At 66.3% G+C, this 23,237-nt stretch overlaps 1 pseudogene; it reads right to left on the bottom strand.

Annotated features, from left to right (window-relative positions):
* Positions 1-208: 208 nt before the first annotated feature.
* LOC141478709 (metabotropic glutamate receptor 6-like) lies at positions 209-22,918 on the bottom strand (annotated as a pseudogene).
* Between the last annotated feature and the right edge of the window lie 319 nt (positions 22,919-23,237).

The following is a 23,237-nucleotide window of genomic DNA, read 5'->3' as shown; positions in this document are numbered from 1 at the left end:
CTCCCAGTGCCCCCCAATCCCCCTCCAATCCCCTCCCAGTCCTTCCCAGTATATCCCAGTGCCCCCCAAACCCCCCCCAGTCCCCTCCCAGTCCCTCCCAGCGCCCCCCAAGCCCCCCCCAGTCCCCTCCCAGTATCTCCCAGTCCCTCCCAGTGCCCCCCAAGCCCCCCCCAGTCCCCTCCCAGTATCTCCCAGTCCCTCCCAGTACCGTTGAAGGCCACCCTGCGGATGTGTGCCAGGAGGCGGCGGCCGTCGGGGGGGTCCATCCCGGGGCAGAGCCCCCCCCCCCCCCCCGGGACAGGCCTCCCCCAGGAGACTGTGGAGCCCGTGGGCCATGGCCAGCACCGCGTCGATGACGAACTGCACCTTCCCCTCCTGCTCGTAGGGCGAGTCCCGCCCGATGCGCTCCCGCCCTGCCCCACACTTGGGGGTCAGACCCACGGCTGCCCCATAGAGCGGGCGGGGACCCCGGGGGGGACACATAAAATGGGATTTGGGGGCACCCAGGGGCACCCCGTGGGGCGGGGAGGGGGATAAAAGGGAGACTAAGGATGGATGAAGTGAGGCTCTGCCCCACACTTGGGGGGCAGTGACCCACACTTATGGGGCAGACCCACACGTGCCCCATAGATTGGGCGGGCACCCCAGGGGGGACCCATAAAAGGGGGTGGGGGGCACCCAGGGGCACCCTGTGGGGCAGGGAGAGGGATGGAGGAGAGGAGAAGGAAGGGGGAAGGGAGGCTCTGCCCCACACTTATGGGTCACTGCCCCACACTTGGGGGTCAGACCCATAAAACAGGTTGGGGGGGCACCCAGGGGCGCTATGGGGCACAGCCAGGGGCGCTATGGGGCAGAGCTAAAGATGCTATGGGGCAGAGCCAGGGTTCTATGGGGCAGAGCCAGGGTGCTATGGGGCAGAGCTAAGGATGCTATGGGGCACAGCCAGGGTTCTATGGGGCACAGCCAGGGGCGCTATGGGGCAGAGCCAGGGTTCTATGGGGCAGAGCCAGGGGCGCTATGGGGCAGAGCCAGGGTTCTATGGGGCACAGCCAGGGGTGCTATGGGGCAGAGCCGGGATTCTATGGGGCAGAGCCAGGGGCGCTATGGGGCAGAGCTAAAGATGCTACGGGGCAGAGCCAGGGGCGCTATGGGGCAGAGCCGGGGTTCTATGGGGCAGAGCCAGGGGCGCTATGGGGCAGAGCCGGGATTCTATGGGGCAGAGCCAGGGGCGCTATGGGGTAGAGCTGAGGGTTCTATGGGGCAGAGCCAGGGGCGCTATGGGGCAGAGCCGGGGTTCTATGGGGCACAGCCAGGGGCGCTATGGGGCAGAGCTGAGGGTTCTATGGGGCACAGCCAGGGGCGCTATGGGGCAGAGCCGGGGTTCTATGGGGCACAGCCAGGGGCGCTATGGGGCAGAGCTGAGGGTTCTATGGGGCACAGCCAGGGGCGCTATGGGGCAGAGCTAAAGATGCTACGGGGCAGAGCCAGGGTTCTATGGGGCAGAGCCAGGGTGCTATGGGGCAGAGCTAAGGATGCTATGGGGCACAGCCAGGGTTCTATGGGGCACAGCTAGGGGTGCTATGGGGCAGAGCCAGGGTTCTATGGGGCACAGCCAGGGGCGCTATGGGGCAGAGCCGGGGTTCTATGGGGCACAGCCAGGGGCGCTACGGGGCAGAGCCAGGGTTCTATGGGGCAGAGCCGGGGTTCTATGGGGCAGAGCCAGGGGCGCTATGGGGCAGAGTCGGGGTTCTATGGGGCACAGCCAGGGGCGCTATGGGGTAGAGCTGAGGGTTCTATGGGGCACAGCCAGGGGCGCTATGGGGCAGAGCCAGGGTTCTATGGGGCAGAGCCAGGGGCGCTATGGGGCAGAGCCAGGGTTCTATGGGGCACAGCCAGGGGCGCTATGGGGCAGAGCCAGGGTTCTATGGGGCAGAGCTAAGGATGCTATGGGGCAGAGCCAGGGGCGCTATGGGGCAGAGCCGGGGTTCTATGGGGCAGAGCCAGGGGCGCTATGGGGCAGAGCCGGGGTTCTATGGGGCAGAGCCAGGGGCGCTATGGGGCAGAGCTAAGGATGCTATGGGGCAGAGCCAGGGGCGCTATGGGGCAGAGCTAAGGATGCTATGGGGCACAGCCAGGGGTGCTATGGGGCAGAGCCAGGGTTCTATGGGGCACAGCCAGGGGCGCTATGGGGTAGAGCTGAGGGTTCTATGGGGCAGAGCCAGGGGCGCTATGGGGCAGAGCCGGGGTTCTATGGGGCAGAGCCAGGGGCGCTATGGGGCAGAGCCAGGATGCTATGGGGCACAGCCAGGGTTCTATGGGGCAGAGCTAAGGATGCCATGGGGCAGAGCCAGGGGCGCTATGGGGCAGAGCTAAAGATGCTACGGGGCAGAGCCAGGGTTCTATGGGGCAGAGCCAGGGGCGCTATGGGGCAGAGCTAAGGATGCTATGGGGCAGAGCCAGGGGCGCTATGGGGCAGAGCCAGAGTTCTATGGGGCAGAGCCAGGGGCGCTATGGGGCAGAGCCAGGGTTCTATGGGGCACAGCCAGGGGCGCTATGGGGCAGAGCCGGGGTTCTATGGGGCAGAGCCAGGGGTGCTATGGGGCAGAGCTAAGGATGCTATGGGGCACAGCCAGGGGCGCTATGGGGCAGAGCCAGGGTTCTATGGGGCACAGCCAGGGGCGCTATGGGGCAGAGCTAAGGATGCTATGGGGCAGAGCCAGGGGCGCTATGGGGCAGAGCCGGGGTTCTATGGGGCAGAGCCGGGGTTCTATGGGGCAGAGCCAGGGGTGCTATGGGGCAGAGCCAGGGGTGCTATGGGGCAGAGCTGAGGATGCTATGGGGCAGAGCCAGGGGCGCTATGGGGCAGAGCTAAGGATGCTATGGGGCACAGCCAGGGGCGCTATGGGGCAGAGCCAGGGGTGCTATGGGGCAGAGCCGGGGTTCTATGGGGCAAAGCCAGGGGTGCTATGGGGCAGAGCTGGGGTTCTATGGGGCAGAGCCAGGGGCGCTATGGGGCAGAGCCAGGGTTCTATGGGGCAGAGCCAGGGGCGCTATGGGGCAGAGCCGGGGTTCTATGGGGCAGAGCCAGGGTGCTACGGGGCAGAGCCAGGGTTCTATGGGGCAGAGCCAGGGGCGCTATGGGGCAGAGCCGGGGTTCTATGGGGCACAGCCAGGGTGCTATGGGGCAGAGCTAAAGATGCTACGGGGCAGAGCCAGGGTTCTATGGGGCAGAGCCAGGGGCGCTATGGGGCAGAGCCAGGGTTCTATGGGGCAGAGCCAGGGGCGCTATGGGGCAGAGCCAGAGTTCTATGGGGCAGAGCCAGGGGCGCTATGGGGCAGAGGCGTGGGGCGGGGGTTACCTGTGCACTTGCGGGTGGGGGTGCCGGGGGCGCCGTGGGTCGCGCCGTGGGTCGCGCCGTGGGGCAGGCGGCAGTTGAAATCCTCCTCCCAGAACTCGTGGAACCAGAGGTTGCGGCGGTTGTTCTCCAGGGAGCGGGAGGTGAAGTACTCGTCGAAACCTGGGGGGGGGGGGGATCAGTGGGGCACCCCATAGCGCCGTGGGGCTGCCCCATAGATCCGTGGGCCTGCCCCATAGATCCGTGGGGTGAGAAGGTGATGGGACCCCCCCCACACCCCCCCAAACCCCTCCCCGCACCCACGGGGGGGCTGGTGTGGGTCCCCTGGGGGTCACGTGTGTCGCGCTGTGGGGCTGCCCCATAGATCTGTGGGCCTGCCCCATAGATCCGTGGGGTGAGAAGGTGATGGGACCCCCCCCAAACACCCCCCAAACCCCTCCCCGCACCCACGGGGGGGCTGGTGTGGGTCCCCCTGGGGGTCACGTGCGTCAAGCCGTGGGGCTGCCCCATAGATCTATGGGTCTGCCCCATAGATCCGTGGGGTGAGAAGGTGATGGGACCCCCCCCCCACCCCCCAAACCCCTCCCCGCACCCACGGGGGGGCTGGTGTGGGTCTCCCCGGGGGTTATGTGTGTCACGCTGTGGGGCTGCCCCATAGATCCGTGGGGCTGCCCCATAGATCCATGGGGTGAGAAGGTGATGGGACCCCCCCCACACCCCCCAAACCCCTCCCCGCACCCACGGGGGGGCTGGTGTGGGTCTCCCCGGGGGTCACGTGGGTCGCGCCGTGGGGCTGCCCCACAGATCTATGGGGCTGCCCCATAGATCTGTGGGTCTGCCCCATAGATCCATGGGGTGAGAAGGTGATGGGACCTCCCCCCACACATCCCCCAAACCCCTCCCCACACCCACTCGGGGCCTGGTGTGGGTCCCCCTGGGGGTCACGCCGTGGGGCTGCCCCACAGATCTATGGGACTACCCCATAGATCCATGGGCCTGCCCCATAGATCTGTGGGGTGAGAAGGTGATGGGACCCCCCCCCCCCCCCCAAACCCCTCCCCGCACCCACAGGGGGGCTGGTGTGGGTCCCCTGGGGGTTATGTGTGTCGCGCCGTGGGGCTGCCCCATAGATCTGTGGGGCTGCCCCATAGATCCGTGGGTCTGCCCCATAGATCCATGGGGTGAGAAGGTGATGGGACCCCCCCCACACCCCCCAAACCCCTCCCCGCACCCATGGGGGGGCTGGTGTGGGTCTCCCCGGGGGTTATGTGTGTCGCGCTTTGGGGCTGCCCCATAGATCTGTGGGGCTGCCCCATAGATCCGTGGGGTGAGAAGGTGATGGGATACCCCCCCCCCACCCCACAAACCCCTCCCCGCACCCACTCGGGGCCTGGTGTGGGTCCCCCTGGGGATCACGCCGTGGGGCTGCCCCATAGATCTATGGGGCTGCCCCATAGATCCGTGGGGTGAGAAGGTGACGGGACCCCTCCCAAACCCCTCCCCGCACCCACTTGGGGCCTGGTGTGGGTCCCCCTGGGGGTCACGTGCGTCAAGCCGTGGGGCTGCCCCACAGATCCATGGGTCTGCCCCATAGATCCGTGGGGTGAGAAGGTGATGGGACCCCTCCCCAACCCCCAAACCCCTCCCCGCACCCACGGGGGGGCTGGTGTGGGTCTCCCCGGGGGTCGCGTGTGTCGCGCCGTGGGGCTGCCCCACAGATCTATGGGGCTGCCCCATAGATCCATGGGGTGAGAAGGTGATGGGACCCCCCCCCCACACCCCCCAAACCCCTCCCCGCACCCACTCGGGGGCTGGTGTGGGTCCCCTGGGGGTCACGTGGGTCGCGCTGTGAGGCTGCCCCACAGATCTATGGGTCTGCCCCATAGATCCGTGGGGTGAGAAGGTGATGGGATACCCCCCCCACACCCCCCAAACCCCTCCCCGCACCCACTCGGGGCCTGCTGTGGGTCCCCCTGGGGGTCACGTGGGTCGCGCTGTGGGGCTGCCCCACAGATCTATGGGGCTACCCCATAGATCCGTGGGTCTGCCCCATAGATCCGTGGGGTGAGAAGGTGATGGGACCCCCCCACACATCTCCCAAACCCCTCCCCGCACCCACTCAGGGGCTGGTGTGGGTCTCCCCGGGGGTCGCGTGTGTCGCGCCGTGGGGCTGCCCCATAGATCTGTGGGGCTGCCCCATAGATCCGTGGGGTGAGAAGGTGATGGGACACCCCCCACACCCCCCAAACCCCTCCCCGCACCCATGGGGGGGCTGGTGTGGGTCCCCTGGGGGTCACGTGGGTTGCGCCGTGGGGCTGCCCCACAGATCTATGGGGCTGCCCCATAGATCCGTGGGTCTGCCCCATAGATCCGTGGGGTGAGAAGGTGACGGGACCCCTCCCCAACCCCTTCCCCACACCCACTTTGGGCCTGGTGTGGGTCCCCCTGGGGGTCACGCCGTGGGGCTGCCCCACAGATCTATGGGGCTGCCCCATAGATCCATGGGCCTGCCCCATAGATCCATGGGGTGAGAAGGTGACGGGACCCCTCCCCAACCCCTTCCCCACACCCACTTTGGGCCTGGTGTGGGTCCCCCTGGGGGTCACGCCGTGGGGCTGCCCCACAGATCTATGGGGCTGCCCCATAGATCCGTGGGTCTGCCCCATAGATCCGTGGGGTGAGAAGGTGATGGGACCCCCCCCCACACCCCCCAAACCCCTCCCCGCACCCACGGGGGGGCTGGTGTGGGTCCCCCCGGGGGTCGCGTGGGTCGCGCCGTGGGGCTGCCCCACAGATCTATGGGGCTGCCCCATAGATCCGTGGGGTGAGAAGGTGATGGGACACCCCCCACACCCCCCAAACCCCTCCCCGCACCCACGGGGGGGCTGGTGTGGGTCTCCCTGGGGGTCACGTGGGTCGCGCTGTGGGGCTGCCCCATAGATCTGTGGGGCTGCCCCATAGATCCGTGGGGTGAGAAGGTGATGGGACCCCCCCCCCCCGCCCCAAGCCCCTCCCCGCACCCATGGGGGGGCTGGTGTGGGTCCCCCCGGGGGTCACGTGGGTCGCGCCGTGGGGCTGCCCCATAGATCTATGGGGCTGCCCCATAGATCCGTGGGGTGAGAAGGTGATGGGGCACCCCCACACATCCCCCAAACCCCTACCCACACCCACGGGGGGGCTGGTGTGGGTCCCCCTGAGGGTCACGTGGGTCGCGCTGTGGGGCTGCCCCACAGATCTATGGGGCTGCCCCATAGATCTGTGGGTCTGCCCCATAGATCCATGGGGTGAGAAGGTGACGGGACCCCTCCCCAACCCCTTCCCCACACCCACTTTGGGCCTGGTGTGGGTCCCCCTGGGGGTCACGCCGTGGGGCTGCCCCACAGATCTATGGGGCTGCCCCATAGATCCGTGGGCCTGCCCCATAGATCCGTGGGGTGAGAAGGTGATGGGACCCCCCCCACACCCCCCAAACCCCTCCCCACACCCACTCAGGGGCTGGTGTGGGTCCCCCCGGGGGTCGCGTGTGTCGCGCCGTGGGGCTGCCCCACAGATCTATGGGGCTGCCCCATAGCGGCACTCACCGGGGACGGAGGCGCGCTTGGGCAGGATGGTGATGGCGCCCCGGGCCGCCCCCTCCAGCCCGGCCACCGGCGCCATCTTGGCCCCCCAGCTGTCGGAGCCCACCCAGGAGAAGTGACCCGAGAGGTTGGCCCCCACCGCCGCCTCCAGTACCCGCCTGCGGGAGGGACTGGGATGGACTGGGAGGCACTGGGAGGGGAGTGGGGGGGGGAGTGGGGGGCACTGGGAGGGACTGGGAGGGGAGTGGGGGGGGAGAGGGGGGCACTGGGAAGCACTGGGAGGGACTGGGAGGGGAGTGGGGGGCACTGGGAGGGACTGGGAGGGGAGTGGGGGGGGGGAGTGGGGGGCACTGGGAGGGACTGGGAGGCACTGGGAGGGGAGTGGGGGGCACTGGGAGGGACTGGGAGGGACTGGGAGGGACTGGGAGGGGAGTGGGGGGCACTGGGAGGGACTGGGAGGGACTGGGAGGGGAGTGGGGGGCACTGGGAGGGGACTGGGAGGGGACTGGGAGGGGAGTGGGGGGCACTGGGATGGACTGGGAGGGACTGGGGGGGTACTGGGAGGGACTGGGGGGGTACTGGGATGGACTGGGAGGCACTGGGAGGGGAGGAGAGGGGCACTGGGAGGGACTGGGATGGACTGGGAGAGACTGGGAGGCACTGGGAGGGGAGGAGAGGGGTACTGGGAGGCACTGGGAGGGGACTGGGAGAGACTGGGAGGGACTGGAAGGGGAGTAGGGGGGTACTGGGAGGCACTGGGAGGGACTGGGAGGGGAGTGGGGGGCACTGGGAGGCACTGGGAGGGACTGGGAGGGGAGTGGGGGGCACTGGGAGGCACTGGGAGGGAAGTTGGGGGGGGGTACTGGGAGGGACTGGGAGGGACTGGGAGGGGAGTGGGGGGCACTGGGAGGCACTGGGAGGGAAGTTGGGGGGGGTACTGGGAGGGACTGGGAGGGACTGGGAGGGGAGTGGGGGGGCACTGGGAGGCACTGGGAGGGAAGTTGGGGGGGGGTACTGGGAGGGACTGGGAGGGACTGGGAGGGCACTGGGAGGGGAGTGGGGGGGGAGTGGGGGGCACTGGGAGGGACTGGGAGGGACTGGGGGGGGTGTACTGGGAGGGACTGGGATGGACTGGGAGGCACTGGGAGGGACTGGGAGGCACTGGGAGGGGAGTGGGGGGGGAGTGGGGGGCACTGGGAGGGACTGGGAGGGACTGGGAGGGGAGTGGGGGGCACTGGGAGGGGAGTGGGGGGCACTGGGAGGGACTGGGAGGGACTGGGAGGCACTGGGAGGGGAGTGGGGGGCACTGGGAGGGACTGGGAGGGACTGGGAGGCACTGGGAGGGGAGTGGGGGGGGAGTGGGGGGCACTGGGAGGGACTGGGAGGGACTGGGGGGGGACTGGGAAGGGAGTGGAGGGGCACTGGGAGAGACTGGGAGGGACTGGGGGGGGTACTGGGAGGGACTGGGAGGGGAGTGGGGGGGCACTGGGAGGGACTGGGAGGGACTGGGGGGGGTACTGGGATGGACTGGGAGGCACTGGGAGGGGAGGAGAGGGGCACTGGGAGGGACTGGGATGGACTGGGAAGCACTGGAGGGGAGTTGGGGGGGTACTGGGAGGCACTGGGAGGGACTGGGAGGGACTGGGAGGCACTGGGAGGCACTGGGAGGGGAGTGGGGGGCACTGGGAGGGACTGTGAGGGACTGGGAGAGACTGGGAGGGGAGTGGGGGGGGAGTGGGGGGCACTGGGAGGGACTGGGAGGGACTGGGAGGGGAGTGGGATGGACTGGGAGGGACTGGGAGGGGAGTGGGGGGCACTGGGAGGGACTGGGAGGGGAGTGGGGGGGGAGTGGGGGGCAGTGGGAGGGACTGGGAGGCACTGGGAGGGGAGTGGGGGGGCACTGGGAGGGACTGGGGGGGTACTGGGAGGGACTGGGAGGCACTGGGAGGGGAGTGGGGGGGGAGTGGGGGGCACTGGGAGGGACTGGGGGAGACTGGGAGGGACTGGGATGGACTTGGAGGGGATTGGGAAGGGATTGGGAGCCACTGGGAGGGACTGGGAGGCACTGGGAGGGGAGGAGAGGGGCACTGGGAGGGACTGGGATGGACTGGGAGAGACTGGGAGGGACTGGAAGGGGAGTAGGGGGGTACTGGGAGGCACTGGGAGGGACTGGGAGGGGAGTGGGGGGCACTGGGAGGGACTGGGAGGGAAGTTGGGGGGGGGTACTGGGAGGGACTGGGAGGGGACCGGGAGGGGACCGGGAGGGGATTAGGGGGGTACTGGGATGGACTGGGAGGCACTGGGAGGGGAGTGGGAGAGACTGGGAGAGACTGGGAGGGGTTGTGGGGGGCACTGTTAGGGACTGGGATGGACTGGGAGGCACTGGAGGGGGGTTGGGGGGGTACTGGGAGGGACTGGGAGGGGACTGGAATGGACTGGGAGAGACTGGGAGGACTGGGAGGGGAGTGGGGGAGGATTAGGGGGGTACTGGGATGGACTGGGAGGCACTGGGAGAGGAGGGGGGGGCACTGGGAGGGACTGGGGAGGGCATTCCTGGTCCATACTGGTCTATACTGGTCTATATTGTTTTATACTGGTCTATACTGGTCCTTACTGGTCCTTACTGGTCACCTGTTTGATGCCACCCACACTGGTGAAGACACCACGGGCTGCGCTGGGGGCACTGGGAGGGGTTTCCCGGGCCTGTTCCTCTTCTATACTGGTCTGTACTGGTCCATACTGTTCCTTACTGGTCTATACTGGTCCATACTGGTCCAAACTGGTCTATACTGGTCCAAACCGGTCCCCTTACTTGATGCCACCCATGCTGGTGAAGCCACCACGGGCTGTGCTGGGGGCACTGCGGGGGGGTTCCTGGGCCTGTTCCTCTTCTATACTGGTCCATACTGGTCCATACTGGTCCATACTGGTCTATACTGGTCTATACTGGTCCAAACTGGTCACCTGTTTGATGCCACCCGCACTGGTGAAGCCACCACGGGCTGTGCTGGGGGCACTGGGGGGGGTTCCCGGGCCTGTTCCTCTTCTATACTGGTCCATACTGCTCCTTACTGGTCCATACTGGTCCAAACTGGTCTATACTGGTCCAAACTGGTCCCTTACTTGATGCCACCCATGCTGGTGAAGCCACCACGGGCTGCGCTGGGGGCACTGGGGGGGGGTTCCTGGGCCTGTTCCTCTTCTATACTGGTCTGTACTGGTCTATACTGGTCTATATTGTTTTATACTGGTCTATACTGGTCCTTACTGGTCCTTACTGGTCCTTACTGGTCACCTGTTTGATGCCACCCACACTGGTGAAGACACCACGGGCTGCGCTGGGGGCACTGGGAGGGGTTTCCCGGGCCTGTTCCTCTTCTATACTGGGTCCATACTGGTCTATATTGTTTTATACTGGTCTATACTGGTCCTTACTGGTCCTTACTGGTCACCTGTTTGATGCCACCCACGCTGGTGAAGACACCACGGGCTGTGCTGGGGGCACTGGGGGGGGTTCCCGGGCCTGTTCCTCTTCTATACTGGTCCATACTGGTCCATACTGGTCTATACTGGTCTATATTGTTTTATACTGGTCTATAGTGGTCCTTACTGGTCCTTACTGGTCACCTGTTTGATGCCACCCACGCTGGTGAAGACACCACGGGCTGCACTGGGGGCACTGGGAGGGGTTTCCCGGGCCTGTTCCTCTTCTATACCGGTCCGTACCGGTCTATACTGTTCCTTACTGGTCTATACTGGTTTATACTGGTTTGTACTGGTCCTTACCGGATGTCGTCCTCGTTGGCGAAGAGCACGACGCCGCGGGCGGTGGAGGTCTCCATCAGGCGCCCGATGACTTTGGCGAACTCCCCCGGGCGCGGCTCCCGGGGGATCTTGATGGACTGGGCGATGCACAGCCCCCCTGCCCCAGTATGAACCAGTATAAACCAGTATAAACCAGTATAAACCGGGACGGAGCAATAGGGAGCAGCAACAACTCCCCCCACCCCCCCCCCCCGAGACCCCAGTTTGCACTGGGGGAGGGGGGGGGTGGCACCACCCCCACCCCCTGTAGACATCACCCTCCCAGTATGGCCCAGTGCCTCCCAGTATAGCCCAGTATGGCCCAGTGCCCCTCCCAGTGCCTCCCAATATAGCCCAGTCTCTCCCAATCCCCTCCCAGTGCCCCCCACATTGCTCTCCCAGTATATCCCAGTCCCCTACCACTGCCTCCCAGTATAGCCCAGTCTCTCCCAATCCCTTCCCCATCCCCTCCCAGTCCCTCCCAGTCCTTCCCAGTCCCTCCCAGTCCTTCCCAGTGCCCCCCAATCGCCTCCCAATCCCCTCCCAGTCCATCCCAGTCCCTCCCAGTCCTTCCCAGTCCCTCCCAGTCCTTCCCAGTACCCACCAATTGCCTCCCAATCCACTCCCAGTCCCTCCCAGTGCCTCCCAATCCCCTCCCAGTCCTTCCCAGTCCTTCCCAGTGCCCCCCAATTGCCTCCCAATCCCCTCCCAATCCATCCCAGTCCCTCCCAGTGTCTCCCAGTGCCTCCCAATCCCCTCCCAGTCCATCCCAGTCCCTCCCAGTCCCTCCCAGTGCCTCCCAATCCCCTCCCAGTCCTTCCCAGTGCCCCCCAATTGCCTCCCAATCCCCTCCCAGTCCATCCCAGTCCTTCCCAGTGCCCCCCAATCCCTTCTCAACCCCCCTCCCAGTCCATCCCAGTCCTTCCCAGTGCCTCCCAATTGCCTCCCAATCCCCTCCCAGTCCCTCCCAGTGTCTCCCAGTGCTTCCCAGTGCCCCCCCAATCCCCTCCCAGTCCCCTCCCAGTATATCCCAGTCCCTCCCAGTCCCTCCCTGTCCCCTCCCAATCCCCTCCCAGTCCATCCCAGTCCTTCCCAGTGCCTCCCAATTGCCTCCCAATCCCCTCCCAGTCCTTCCCAGTGCCTCCCAATTGCCTCCCAATCCCCTCCCAGTCCCTCCCAGTGTCTCCCAGTGCCTCCCAATCCCCTCCCAGTCCTTCCCAGTGCCCCCCAATTGCCTCCCAATCCCCTCCCAGTCCATCCCAGTCCTTCCCAGTCCCTCCCAGTGCCCCCCAATTGCCTCCCAATCCCCTCCCAGTCCCTCCCAGTGCTTCCCAGTGCCCCCCCAATCCCCTCCCAGTCCCTCTCAGTCCCTCCCAGTGTCTCCCAGTGCCCCCCAATCCCTTCTCAACCCCCCTCCCAGTCCATCCCAGTCCTTCCCAGTGCCTCCCAATCCCCTCCCAGTGCCTCCCAATACCCTCCCAGTCCATCCCAGTCCTTCCCAGTGCCTCCCAATTGCCTCCCAATCCCCTCCCAGTGCCTCCCAATCCCCTCCCAGTCCATCCCAGTCCCTCCCAGTCCTTCCCAGTACCCACCAATTGCCTCCCAATCCCCTCCCAGTCCCTCCCAGTCCTTCCCAGTGCCTCCCAATCCCCTCCCAGTCCTTCCCAGTCCTTCCCAGTGCCCCCCAATTGCCTCCCAATCCCCTCCCAATCCATCCCAGTCCCTCCCAGTGTCTCCCAGTGCCCCCCAGTCCCCTCCCAATCCCCTCCCAGTCCCTCCCAGTCCTTCCCCGTGCCTCCCAATCCCCTCCCAATCCATCCCAGTCCCTCCCAGTGTCTCCCAGTGCCCCCCAGTCCCCTCCCAATCCCCTCCCAGTCCCTCCCAGTCCTTCCCCGTGCCTCCCAATCCCCTCCCAGTCCCTCCCAGTGCCCCCCAATCCCTTCTCAACCCCCCTCCCATTCCCTCCCAGTGCCTCCCAGTGTCCCCCAATTGCCTCCCAATCCCCTCCCAGTGCCTCCCAATCCATCCCAATCCCTCCCAGTGCTTCCCAGTGCCCCCCCAATCCCCTCCCAGTCCATCCCAGTCCATCCCAGTCCCTCCCAGTGCCCCCCAATCCCTTCTCAACCCCCCTCCCAGTCCATCCCAGTCCTTCCCAGTGCCTCCCAATCCCCTCCCAGTGCCTCCCAATCCCCTCCCAGTCCATCCCAGTCCTTCCCAGTGCCTCCCAATTGCCTCCCAATCCCCTCCCAGTGCCTCCCAATCCCCTCCCAGTCCATCCCAGTCCCTCCCAGTCCTTCCCAGTACCCACCAATTGCCTCCCAATCCCCTCCCAGTCCCTCCCAGTGCCTCCCAATCCCCTCCCAGTCCTTCCCAGTCCTTCCCAGTGCCCCCCAATTGCCTCCCAATCCCCTCCCAGTCCATCCCAGTCCCTCCCAGTGTCTCCCAGTGCCTCCCAATCCCCTCCCAGTCCTTCCCAGTGCCCCCCAATTGCCTCCCAATCCCCTCCCAGTCCCTCCCAGTGCTTCCCAGTGCCCCCCCAATCCCCTCCCAGTCCCTCTCAGTCCCTCCCAGTGCCTCCCAGTGCCCCCCAATCCCTTCTCAACCCCCCTCCCAGTCCCTCCCAGTGCCCCCCAATTGCCTCCCAATCCCCTCCGAGTGCCTCCCAATCCATCCCAATCCCTCCCAGTGCTTCCCAGTGCCCCCCCAATCCCCTCCCAGTCCATCCCAGTGTCTCCCAGTGCCCCCCAGTCCCCTCCCAATCCCCTCCCAGTCCTTCCCAGTCCCTCCCAGTCCTTCCCCGTGCCTCCCAATCCCCTCCCAGTCCTTCCCAGTCCCTCCCAGTGTCTCCCAGTGCCCCCCAGTCCCCTCCCAGTCCTTCCCAGTGCCCCCCAATCCCTTCTCAACCCCCCTCCCAGTCCCTCCCAGTCCTTCCCAGTGCCCCCCAATTGCCTCCCAATCCCCTCCCAGTCCATCCCAGTCCCTCCCAGTCCTTCCCAGTGCCCCCCAATTGCCTCCCAATCCTCTCCCAGTCCTTCCCAGTGCTTCCCAGTGCCCCCCAATCCCTTCTCAACCCCCCTCCCAGTCCCTCCCAGTGTTCCCAGTGCCCCCCAGTCCCCTCCCAATCCCCTCCCAATCCATCCCAGTCCCTCCCAGTGTCTCCCAGTGCCCCCCAGTCCCCTCCCAATCCCCTCCCAGTCCCTCCCAGTCCTTCCCCGTGCCTCCCAATCCCCTCCCAGTCCTTCCCAGTCCCTCCCAATCCCCTCCCAGTCCTTCCCAGTCCATCCCAGTCCCTCCCAGTGCCCCCCAATCCCTTCTCAACCCCCCTCCCAGTCCATCCCAGTCCTTCCCAGTGCCTCCCAATCCCCTCCCAGTCCTTCCCAGTGCCTCCCAATGCCCTCCCAGTCCCTCCCAGTCCTTCCCAGTGCCTCCCAATTGCCTCCCAATCCCCTCCCAGTGCCTCCCAATCCCCTCCCAGTCCATCCCAGTCCCTCCCAGTCCTTCCCAGTACCCACCAATTGCCTCCCAATCCCCTCCCAGTCCCTCCCAGTCCTTCCCAGTGCCTCCCAGCGCCCCTCCCAGTCCCGACCGGCCTCCCGGGAGCTCTGGACGAAGGCCTCGACGCCGCTCTCGCCGTAGTTGCCCTCGGAGGCCAAGGTGGAGACGTAGCTCCAGCCCAGGGCCCTCACCACGTCCACCATGGCCTGCGCCTGGTAGGAGTCGGGGGGCACCACCCGCGAGAAGTACTCGTAGCGCCCCGGGTCGCTCAGCTCGGGGGCCGTGGAGGCGTAGCTGATCTGGGGGATCTGGGGACAGCGGGGACGTTGGGGACATTGGGGACACAGGGACCGTCGGGGGCCATGGGGCCATCGTGGTGGTCAAGGGTCATGGGGACATTGGGGGCCGTGGGGCCATCATGGTGGTCAAGGGCAATGGGGACATCGGGGATAATGGGGTGATGGGACACGGGTGGCTCAGCTCAAGGGATGTGGAGGTGGGGGGGATCTGGGGACATCGGGGACGTTGGGGACCATGGGGCCATCGTGGTGGTCAAGGGCCATGGGGACATTGGGGGCCGTGGGGCCATCATGGTGGTCAAGGGCCATGGGGACATCGGGGACAATGGGGAGATGGGGTGTTGATGGGACACGGGTGGCTCATTGGGGTGTAGGTGATGTGGGGACATCGGGGACAAGAGGGGACATCGGGGACCATGGGGACATTGGGGACACGGGGACCGTTGGGGGCCATGGGGCCATCGTGGTGGCCAAGGGCCATGGGGTCATCAAGAGACGTGGGGACATGGGGGGACATTGGGGGAGATGGGGTGTTGATGGGACACGGGTGGCTCATTGGGGTGTAGGTGATGTGGGGACATCGGGGACAAGAGGGGACATGGGGACGTTGGGGACATCAGGGAGGATGGGGCCATCGAGGGCCATGGGGCCATCATGGTGGTCAAGGGTCATGGGGACATCGGGGACAATGGGGTGATGGGACACTGGTGGCTCAGCTCAAGGGGCGTGAGGGATCTGGGGACATCGGGGATGTTGGGGACCATGAGGACGTTGGGGACACGGGGACCGTTGGGGGCCATGGGGCCATCGTGGTGGTCAAGGGTCATGGGGACATTGGGGGCCGTGGGGCCATCATGGTGGTCAAGGGCCATGGGGACATCGGGGACAATGGGGAGATGGGGTGTTGATGGGACACGGGTGGCTCATTGGGGTGTAGGTGATGTGGGGACATCGGGGACAAGAGGGGACATCGGGGACCATGGGGACGTTGGGGACATCGGGGACGATGGGGCCATCGGGGGCCATGGGGCCATCGTGGTGGTCAAGGGCCATGGGGACATCGGGGACAATGGGGTGATGGGACACTGGTGGCTCAGCTCAAGGGGTGTGAGGGATCTGGGGACATCGGGGACCATGGGGACGTTGGGGACATCGGGGACACGGGGACCATCGAGGGCCATGGGGCCATCATGGTGGTCAAGAGCCATGGGGACATCGGGGACAATGGGGTGATGGGACACTGGTGGCTCAGCTCAAGGGATGTGGAGGTGGGGGGGGATCTGGGGACAGTGGGGACCATGGGGATGTTGGGGACAAGAGGGGACATCGGGGACGTTGGGGACGTTGGGGACATTGGGGACACGGGGACCATTGAGGGCCACGGGGCCATCGTGGTGGTCAAGGGCCATGGGGCCATCAAGAGACGTGGGGACATTGGGGGACATCGGGGGAGATGGGGTGTTGATGGGACACGGGTGGCTCATTGGGGTGTAGGTGATGTGGGGACGTCGGGGACAAGAGGGGACATCGGGGACCATGGGGACCATGGGGACATTAGGGAGGATGGGGTCATTGGGGGCCATGGGGCCATCGTGGTGGTCAAGGGCCATGGGGACATCGGGGACAATGGGGTGATGGGACACGGGTGGCTCAGCTCAAGGGATGTGGAGATGGGGGGGATCTGGGGACATCAGGGACATTGGGGACCATGGGGACATTGGGGACACGGGGACCGTTGAGGGCCATGGGGCCATCGTGGTGGTCAAGGGCCATGGGGCCATCAAGAGACGTGGGGACATTGGGGGATGGGGGGAGATGGGGCGTTGATGGGACACGGGTGGCTCATTGGGGTGTAGGTGATGTGGGGACATCGGGGACAAGAGGGGACATGGGGACGTTGGGGACATCAGGGAGGATGGGGCCATCGAGGGCCATGGGGCCATCATGGTGGTCAAGGGCCATGGGGACATTGGGGGATGGGGGGAGATGGGGTGTTGATGGGACACGGGTGGCTCATTGGGGTGGAGGTGATGTGGGGACATCGGGGACAAGAGGGGACATCGGGGACCATGGGGACGTTGGGGACATGAGGGACGATGGGGCCATCGGGGGCCATGGGGCCATCGTGGTGGTCAAGGGCCATGGGGACATCAGGGACAATGGGGTGATGGGACACTGGTGGCTCAGCTCAAGGGATGTGGAGGTGGGGGGGGATCTGGGGACAGTGGGGACGTTGGGGACATTGGGGACACGGGGACCGTTGGGGGCCATGGGGCCATCGTGGTGGTCAAGGGCCATGGGGCCATCAAGAGACGTGGGGACATCAGGGACAAAGGGGAGATGGGGTGTTGATGGGACACGGGTGGCTCATTGGGGTGTAGGTGATGTGGGGACATCGGGGACAAGAGGGGACATCGGGGACCATGGGGACGTTGGGGACATCGGGGACGTTGGGGACATTGAGGGCCATGGGGCCATCATGGTGGCCAAGGGCCATGGGGACATCGGGGACAATGGGGTGATGGGGTGTGATGGGACACGGGTGGCTCAGCTCAAGGGATGTGGAGATGGGGGGGATCTGGGGACATCGGGGACAGTGGGGACGTTGGGGACATTGGGGACACGGGGACCGTTGGGGGCCATGGGGCCATCGTGGTGGTCAAGGGCCATGGGGCCATCAAGAGACGTGGGGACATTGGGGGGACATCGGTGGAGATGGGGTGTTGATGGGACACGGGTGGCTCATTGGGGTGTAGGTGATGTGGGGACATCGGGGACAAGAGGGGACATCGGGGACCATGGGGACGTTGGGGACATCAGGGAGGATGGGGCCATCATGGTGGTCAAGGGCCATGGGGACATCGGGGACAATGGGGTGATGGGACACGGGTGGCTCAGGTCAAGGGATGTGGAGGTGGGGGGGGGATCTGGGGACAGTGGGGACCATGGGGACATTGGGGACACGGGGACCATCGGGGGCCATGGGGCCATCGTGGTGGCCAAGGGCCATGGGGCCATCAAGAGACGTGGGGACATTGGGGGACATCGGGGGAGATGGGGCGTTGATGGGACACGGGTGGCTCATTGGGGTGTAGGTGATGTGGGGACATCGGGGACAAGAGGGGACATCGGGGACCATGGGGACATTGGGGACACGGGGACCGTTGGGGGCCATGGGGCCATCGTGGTGGTCAAGGGCCAGGGGGACATCAAGAGACGTGGGGACATTGGGGGACATCGGTGGAGATGGGGCGTTGATGGGACACGGGTGGCTCATTGGGGTGTAGGTGATGTGGGGACATCGGGGACAAGAGGGGACATCGGGGACCGTGGGGACATTGGGGACACGGGGACCGTTGGGGGCCATGGGGCCATCATGGTGGCCAAGGGCCATGGGGACATCGGGGACAATGGGGTGATGGGACACGGGTGGCTCAGCTCAAGGGGCGTGGGGGATCTGGGGACATCGGGGACATCGGGGACGTTGGGGACGTTGGGGACGTCGGGGACACGGGGACCGTCGGGGGCCACGGGGCCATCGTGGTGGCCAAGGGGCCGTGGGGACATCGGGGGGGGGGGGGGACATTGGGGACACTGGGGACATGGAGGGGGGGGGACGACACGACACATTGGGGGGGTGGGAGGGGCCCCCGGTGACGCTTGGGGACAGGAGGTGACACCGCGGGGGGGGGGGGGGGGGGGGGGATTGGTGGCCTCCCCCCCCCCCTTTGTCCCTAATCCCCCCCTAATCCCCAGGGCCATTTGCTGCCGCCCCAGGGGATTGTGGGTAACACCCCCCCCCCACCCCCCCCCCCCACCCTGGGCGGGGGGGGGGGGAAGGTTCTGGAAGGGGACCCGGGGGGGGGGGAGGGGACACTGTGGGGACAGAGCTGTCCCCGTGTCCCCCCCCCCCCCCCCCCCCCCCGAGACCCCACGGGGTGGTGGCCACCATGAAGGGGGGGGGGGGGGGATGGTGGCCCTGTGTCCCCCCCCCCTCCCCACGTCCCCATGGGTCCCCATCACCCAAATGTCCCCCCCCCCGATGTCCCCGATGTCCCCCCCCCCGATGTCCCCAGTGACCCCCCCCCCCCAAGGTCCCAACCCACGGCGAAGAGCCTGAGAACGTTGGCCACCGTGATGGAGATGGAAGTGGCCGAGGTCCCCGTGACCCCCCCCCATGTCCCCCCCCCCCTCCCCACGTCCCTATGGGTCCCCATCACCCAAATGTCCCCCCCAAAGTCCCCAATGTCCCCCCCAAAGTCCCCAATGACCCCCCCAATGTCCCCACTCACGGCGAAGAGCCTGAGAACGTTGGCCACCATGATGGAGACGGAACTGGCCGAGGCCCCCGTGACCCCCCCCCATGTCCCCCCCCCCCCCTCCCCACGTCCCTATGGGTCCCCATCACCCAAATGTCCCCCCCCCGATGTCCCCAATGACCCCCCCGATGTCCCCACTCACGGCGAAGAGCCTGAGAACGTTGGCCACCATGATGGAGACGGAACTGGTTGAGGCCCCCATGACCCCCCATCTCCCTCCCCATGGGTCCCCATCACCCAGATGTCCCCCCGATGACCCCAATGTCCCAAATGACCCCCCCGATGACCCCAATGACCCCCCCAATGACCCCCCCGATGTCCCCACTCATGGCGAAGAGCCTGAGAACGTTGGCCACCATGATGGAGATGGAAGTGACCAAGGCCTCCATGACCCCCCATCTCCCTCCCCATGGGTCCCCATCACCCAAATGACCCCCCGATGACCCCAATGTCCCCCCCCAAGGCCCCCCAAGGCCCCCCAATGCTCCCACTCACGGCGAAGAGCCTGAGAACGTTGGCCACCATGATGGAGACGGAACTGGCCGAGGCCCCCATGACCCCCTACGTCCTCCGTATCCCCATGTCCCCCCCCCTCCCCACGTCCCTATGGGTCCCCATCACCCAAATGTCCCCCCCCGATGTCCCCAATGACCCCCCCGATGTCCCCACTCACGGCGAAGAGCCTGAGAACGTTGGCCACCATGATGGAGATGGAAGTGACCGAGGCCCCCATGACCCCCCATCTCCCTCCCCATGGGTCCCCATCACCCAAATGTCCCCCTGATGTCCCCAATGTCCCCAAATGACCCCCCCGATGACCCCAATGTCCCCCCCAAGGCCCCCCAAGGCCCCCCACCGCCCCCACTCACGGCGAAGAGCCTGAGAACGTTGGCCACCATGATGGAGACGGAACTGGTCAAGAGCCCGATCACCTCCCAGGCCCCTCCAGTCCTCGTGTCCCCCCCCTCCCCACGTCCCCATGGGTCCCCATCACCCAAATGTCCCCCCCAATGACCCCAATGTCCCCAATGACCCCCCCAATCACCTCCCCAAGACCCCCCACCGCCCCCACTCACGGCGAAGAGCCTGAGAACGTTGGCCACCATGATGGAGACGGAAGTTGCCAAGGCCCCCATGACCCCCTACGTCCTCCGTATTCCCATGTCCCCCCCCTCCCCACGTCCCTATGGGTCCCCACCACCCAAATGTCCCCCTCAAAGTCCCCAATGACCCCCCCGATGTCCCCACTCACGGCGAAGAGCCTGAGAACGTTGGCCACCATGATGGAGACGGAACTGGTTGAGGCCCCCATGACCCCCCATCTCCCTCCCCATGGGTCCCCACCACCCAAATGTCCCCCCCAAAGTCCCCAATGACCCCCCCACCACCCCCACTCACGGCGAAGAGCCTGAGAACGTTGGCCACCATGATGGAGATGGAAGTGACCAAGGCCCCCATGACCCCCCATCTCCCTCCCCATGGGTCCCCATCACCCAGATGTCCCCCCGATGTCCCCAATGTCCCCAATGACCCCCCCGATGACCCCAATGTCCCCCCCCAAGGCCCCCCAAGGCCCCCCAATGCTCCCACTCACGGCGAAGAGCCTGAGAACGTTGGCCACCATGATGGAGACGGAAGTTGCCAAGGCCCCCATGACCCCCTACGTCCTCCGTATCCCCATGTCCCCCCCCTCCCCACGTCCCCATGGGTCCCCATCACCCAAATGTCCCCCCCAAAGTCCCCAATGACCCCCCCGATGTCCCCACTCACGGCGAAGAGCCTGAGAACGTTGGCCACCATGATGGAGACGGAACTGGCCGAGGCCCCCATGACCCCCCATCTCCCTCCCCATGGGTCCCCATGACCCAGATGTCCCCCCGATGACTCCAATGTCCCAAATGACCCCCCCGATGACCCCAATGTCACCCCAAGGCCCCCCACCGCCCCCACTCACGGCGAAGAGCCTGAGAACGTTGGCCACCATGATGGAGACGGAACTGGTCAAGAGCCCGATCACCTCCCAGGCCCCTCCAGTCCTCGTGTCCCCCCCCTCCCCACGTCCCCATGGGTCCCCATCACCCAAATGTCCCCCCCAATGACCCCAATGTCCCCAATGACCCCCCCAATCACCTCCCCAAGGCCCCCCACCGCCCCCACTCACGGCGAAGAGCCTGAGAACGTTGGCCACCATGATGGAGACGGAACTGGTTGAGGCCCCCATGACCCCCCATCTCCCTCCCCATGGGTCCCCATGACCCAAATGTCCCCCCGATGACCCCAATGTCCCAAATGACCCCCCCGATGACCCCAATGACCCCCCCAAGGCCCCCCACCGCCCCCACTCACGGCGAAGAGCCTGAGAACGTTGGCCACCATGATGGAGACGGAAGTTGCCGAGGCCCCCATGACCCCCTACGTCCTCCGTATCCCCATGTCCCCCCCCTCCCCACGTCCCTATGGGTCCCCACCACCCAAATGTCCCCCCCAAAGTCCCCAATGACCCCCCCACTGCCCCCACTCACGGCGAAGAGCCTGAGAACGTTGGCCACCATGATGGAGACGGAGCTGGTCAAGAGCCCGATCACCTCCCAGGCCCCTCCAGTCCTCGTGTCCCCCCCCTTCCCACGTCTCCATGGGTCCCCATCACCCAGATGTCCCCCCCAATGACCCCAATGTCCCCAATGACCCCCCCAATCACCTCCCCAAGGCCCCCCACCGCCCCCACTCACGGCGAAGAGCCTGAGAACGTTGGCCACCATGATGGAGATGGAACTGGTTGAGGCCCCCATGACCCCCCATCTCCCTCCCCATGGGTCCCCATGACCCAGATGTCCCCCCGATGACCCCAATGTCCCAAATGACCCCCCCGATGACCCCCCCAAGGCCCCCCAATGCTCCCACTCACGGCGAAGAGCCTGAGAACGTTGGCCACCATGATGGAGACGGAAGTTGCCAAGGCCCCCATGACCCCCTACGTCCTCCGTATCCCCATGTCCCCCCCCTCCCCACGTCCCTATGGGTCCCCATCACCCAAATGTCCCCCCCCGATGTCCCCAGTGACCCCCCCCAAGGTCCCAACCCACGGCGAAGAGCCTGAGAACGTTGGCCACCATGATGGAGACGGAACTGGTCAAGAGCCCGATCACCTCCCAGGCCCCTCCAGTCCTCGTGTCCCCCCCCTCCCCACGTCCCCATGGGTCCCCATCACCCAAATGTCCCCCCCAATGACCCCAATGTCCCCAATGACCCCCCCAATCACCTCCCCAAGGCCCCCCCACCGCCCCCACTCACGGCGAAGAGCCTGAGAACGTTGGCCACCATGATGGAGACGGAAGTTGCCAAGGCCCCCATGACCCCCTACGTCCTCCGTATTCCCATGTCCCCCCCCTCCCCACGTCCCTATGGGTCCCCATCACCCAAATGTCCCCCCCAAAGTCCCCAATGACCCCCCCCACCGCCCCCACTCACGGCGAAGAGCCTGAGAACGTTGGCCACCATGATGGAGACGGAACTGGTTGAGGCCCCCATGACCCCCCATCTCCCTCCCCATGGGTCCCCATCACCCAGATGTCCCCCCGATGACCCCAATGTCCCAAATGACCCCCCCGATGACCCCAATGTCCCCCCCCAAGGCCCCCCAAGGCCCCCCAATGCTCCCACTCACGGCGAAGAGCCTGAGAACGTTGGCCACCATGATGGAGACGGAACTGGCCGAGGCCCCGATGACCCCCACCAACCTTTCGGGTGGGGGTCTCCGGGGTGGGGAGCCGTCGGGACACCTCCCTTCTCCCCCCGCCGGGGGGAGGAGGCTACGGACGAAGCTGAGGGCCTGCTCCAGGGCGTAGGTATCCCGGGAGCAGGTGTCCAGGATACGGGCCCCCAGGGTGAGGTTGGGGAGCACCCGGGGGTCCCCGTTCACACCGGTCCAGGGCGTAGAGCATGGCCTCCAGGCGGTGGATCCCCTTCTCCTTCTTCACCGCCCCGCAGGGCACCCCCGCCGGCCCCCGGGCGTGGACGGGGAAAAGCCCCCCCAGGGTTAAATCCCCCTCCAGGCGGATGGCGTGGGGCTGGGTGGGCGAAGGGGGGGGCCCCAACCCCCGGCCACAGCGGGGGGAGGGCGCTGAGGGTCAGGAGGAGCAGCATTGGGGGGCTGGGGGGGGGGAGAAAAGGGGGGGGGTAACATTGAGGGGGGGCACCCTATGGGTCAGGGGGGCACCCTATGGGGCTGGGGTGGCACCCTATGGGGTTTGGAGGCACCCTATGGGGTGGGGAGGGGGGGCACTGGCACCCTATGGGTCGGGGGGGGCACTCTATGGGGTGGGGAGGGGGATACTGGCACCCTATGGGTCAGGGGGGGCACCCTATGGGGTCTGGGGGCACTCTATG

Source organism: Numenius arquata, unplaced genomic scaffold, assembly GCF_964106895.1.
Source record: "Numenius arquata unplaced genomic scaffold, bNumArq3.hap1.1 HAP1_SCAFFOLD_1274, whole genome shotgun sequence".
NCBI classification, from domain to species: Eukaryota; Metazoa; Chordata; class Aves; order Charadriiformes; family Scolopacidae; genus Numenius; species Numenius arquata.
Note: the sequence above shows the minus strand (reverse complement) of the source record. Positions and strands in the feature narration are given on the sequence as shown.